Below are 4,460 nucleotides of genomic sequence, written 5' to 3' on the forward strand. Positions count from 1 at the left end.
ACCTTAGAGAGACCAAATATGCAAACCAAATTTTAGCAAGCTCTATGTATTTCTTCATTAATGGGTGCAAAGTACATGATGCAAGAGCTTAAACATGAGCACAACAATTGCCAAGTATCACATTATCCAAGACATTTTACCAATTACTACATGTAGCATTTTCCGTTTCCAACCATATAACAATTAACGAAGCAGTTTCAACCTTCGCCATGAACATTAAAAGCTAAGAACACATGTGTTCATATGAACCAGCGGAGCGTGTCTCTCTCCCAAACAAGGATGAACTTATTCAGAGAATGAAAATAACAAAACAAAAATAAAAGCACACAGACACTCCAAGTAAAATACATAAGATGTGACCGAATAAAAATATAGTTTCAAGAGAAGGAACCTGATACTTTGTCGATGAAGAAGGGGATGCCTTGGGCATCCCCAAGCTTAGATGCTTGAGTCTTCTTGAAATATGCAGGGATGAACCACGGGGCATCCCCAAGCTTAGAGCTTTCACTCCTCTTGATCATAGTATATCATACTCCTCTCTTGACCCTTGAAAACTTCCTTCACACCAAACTTCAAGCAAACTCATTAGAGGGTTAGTGCACAATTAATAATTCACATATTCAGAGGTGACACAATCATTCTTAACACTTCTGGACATTGCACAAAACTTCTGAAAGTTAATGGAACAAAGAAACTCATTCAACTTAACAAAAGCGGCAATGCGAAATAAAAGGCAGAATCTGTCAAAAACAGAATGCAGTCCGTAAAGACGAATTTTAAAATGGCACCAGACTTGCTCAAATGGAAAAACTCAAAACTAATGAAAGTTGCGTACATATCTGAGGATCACGCTCGTAAATTGGCAGATTTTTTCGAATTTTCTACAGAGACTTGTGCCAGAATTCGTGACAGACGGCAATGCTGTTTCTGCGCAGCGATCCCAAATATAACATCAACTTTAACATAGAAACTTTACTTGGCACAAAAACATGATAAGGAGAGGTTGCTACAGTAGTAAACAACTTCCAAGACTCAACAAAACAAAAATTGCTGTAGTAAAATAAACACATGGGTTATCTCCCAAGAAGTTCTTTCTTTATAGCCATTAAGATGGGCTCAGCAGTTTTAATGATGCACTCGCAAGAAAATAGAAGTTGAAGCAAAAGAGAGCATCAAGAGGCAAATTCAAAACATATTTAAGTCTAACATGCTTCCTATGCATAGGAATCTTGTAAATAAACAAGTTCATGAAGAGCAAAGTAACAAGCATAGGAAGATAAAACAAGTGTAGCTTCAAAAATTTCAGCGCATAGAGAGGTGTTTTAGTAACATGAAAATTTTTACAACCATATTTTCCTCTCTCATAATAACTTTCAGTAGCAACATGAGCAAACTCAACAATATAACTATCACATAAAGCATTCTTATCATGAGTCTCGTGCATAAAATTATTACTCTCCACATAGGCATAATCAATTTTATTAGTTGTAGTGGGAGCAAATTCAACAAAGTAGCTATCATTATTATTCTCATCATCAAATATAGGAGGCATAGTATCATCAAAGTAAATTTTCTCCTCAATGCTTGGGGGACTAAAAATATCATGCTCATCAAAGCCAACTTCCCCAAGCTTAGAATTTTCCATAGCATTAGCAACAATAGTGTTCAAAGCATTCATATTAATATGTTCCATGGGTTTTTAAATTTTCGCATCAAACCATCCATGTCTTAAATCAGGAAATAGAATAAAAAGGTCATTGTTGTCCATTATGCCTAACTAGTGTAAACAAGAAACCAAATGTCGCGATTGCAGAGTCTAAAGGAAATAGCTTCGAGTACTTACAACGGCGCCGGAAAATAGCTTAGTAGCCGAGATCCGGAGTGTGAGTACCTTTTACCTTTCCTCCCCGACAACGGCGCCAGAAAAGTGCTTGATGTCTACGGGTGCTTCTATTCTTGTAGACAGTGTTGGGCCTCCAAGAGCAGAGGTTTGTAGAACAGCGAGCAAGTTTCCCTTAAGTGGATCACCCAAGGTTTATCGAACTCGGGGAGGAAGAGGTCAAAGATATCCCTCTCAAGCAACCCTCGCAACCACAAAGCAAGAAGTCTCTTGTGTCCCCAACACACCTAATAGGTGCACTAGTTCGGCGAAGAGATAGTGAAATACAAGTGGTATGAATGAATATGAGCAGTAGTACGGCGCCAGAAAATAGCTCGCTGGCGTGCAGTTGATGGTAGTAATATTGTAGGAAGTAAACAAGCAGTAGTAACGCAGCAGTAGTAACGCAGTATAGCAGTATTTAGGAACAAGGCCTAGGGATTAGACTTTCACTAGTGGACACTCTCAACTTTGATCACATAACAGAATAGATAAATGCATACTCTACACTCTCTTGTTGGATGATGAACACATTGCGTAGGATTACACGAACCCTCAATGCCGGAGTTAACAAGCTCCACAATTCAATGTTCATATTTAAATAACCTTAGAGTGCATGAAAGATCGACACGACTAAACCAAGTACTAACATAGCATGCACACTGTCACCTTCACACCAGTTAGGAGGAATAGATCACATCAATACCATCATAGTAATAGTTAACTTCATAATCTACAAGAGATCATAATCATAGCCTACGCCAAGTACTAACACGGATGCACACACTGTCACCATTACACCGTGCAGGAGGAATAAAACTACTTTAATAACATCACTAGAGTAGCACATGGATAAATAGTGATACAAAACACATTGCAATCATAAAGGGATATAAATAAGCACTTCACTATGCCATTCATAACAGTGAATAAGTATTCTGTGAAATATAGCCTAAGAGACCCACACGGTGCACACACTGTCACCTTTACACACATGGGACAAGGAGTCTCCGGAGATCACATAAGTAAAACTCACTTGACTAGCATAATGACATCTAGATTACAAGCATCATCATATGAATCTCAATCATGTAAGGCAGCTCATGAGATTATTGTATTGAAGCACATAGGAGAGAGATGAACCACATAGCTACCGGTACATCCCCGAGCCTCGATGGAGAACTACTCCCTCCTCATGGGAGCAGCAGCGGTGATGAAGATGGCGGTGGAGATGGCAGCGGTGTCGATGGAGAAGCCTTCCGGGGGCACTTCCCCGCTCTGGCAGGGTGCCGGAACAGAGACTCCTGTCCCCCAGATCTTGGCTTCGCGATGGCGGCGGCTCTGGAAGGTTTCTGTGGGTTTTTTTCCAACGTAATAGGGTTTTCGCGACGGAGGCTTTAAATAGGCGGAAGGGCAGCCTCGGAGGGGGCCTGGGGCCACCACACCATAGGGCGGCGCGGCCCCCCTCTGGCCGCGCCAGGGTGTGGTGTGGGGCCCCCGGGACTTCCCTCCGGCGGCTCTCGGGTGTTCCGGATGGTTCCGGGAAAAATAGGAACCTGGGCGTTGATTTCGTCCGATTCCGAGAATATTTCGTTACTAGGATTTCTGAAACCAAAAATAGCAGAAAACAGGAACTGGCACTTCCGCATCTTGTTAATAGGTTAGTTCCAGAAAATACACTAATATGACATAAAGTGTGCATAAAACATGTAGATATCATCAATAATGTGGCATGGAACATAAGAAATTATCGATACGTCGGAGACGTATCAAGCATCATCATTAAAATTGCTGAGCCCATCTTAATGGCTATAAAGAAAGAACTTCTTGGGAGATAACCCATGTGTTTATTTTACTACAACACTTTTGTTTTGTTGAGTCTTGGAAGTTGTTTACTACTGTAGCAACCTCTCCTTATCATGTTTTTGTGCCAAGTAAAGTCTCTATGGTAAGGTTGGTACTAGATTTGGATTACTGCGCAGAAACAGATTTGTTGTCTGTCACGAATTCGTGCAGAAGTCTCTGTAGGTAACTCAGAAAAATCTGCAAATTTACGTGTGTGATCCTCAGATATGTACGCAACTTTCATTAGTTTTGAGTTTTTCCATTTGAGCAAGTTAAGTGCCCCTGCCAAATTCGTCTTTACGGACTGTTCTGTTTTTGACAGATTCTGCCTTTTATTTCGCATTGCCGCTTTTGCTATGTTGAATGAGTTTCTTTGTTCCATTAACTTTCAGAAGCTTTGTGCAATGTCCAGAATGTTAAGAATGATTGTGTCACCTCTGAACGTGTGAATTTTTATTATGCACTAACCCTCTAATGAGTTTGCTTGAAGTTTGGTGTGGAGAAAGTTTTCAAGGGTCAATAGAAGAGGATGATATACTATGATCAAGAAGAGTGAAAGGTCTAAGCTTGGGGATGCCCCGGTGGTTCATCCCTGCATATTTTAAGAAGACTCAAGCATCTAAGCTTGGGGATGCCCAAGGCATCCCCTTCTTCATCGACAAGATTATCAGGTCACTTCTAGTGAAATTATATTTTTATTCCGTCACATCTTATGTACTGTACTTGGAGCGTCTGT

This window comes from Lolium rigidum, chromosome 6 (genome assembly GCF_022539505.1).
Source record: "Lolium rigidum isolate FL_2022 chromosome 6, APGP_CSIRO_Lrig_0.1, whole genome shotgun sequence".
Taxonomy (NCBI): domain Eukaryota; kingdom Viridiplantae; phylum Streptophyta; class Magnoliopsida; order Poales; family Poaceae; genus Lolium; species Lolium rigidum.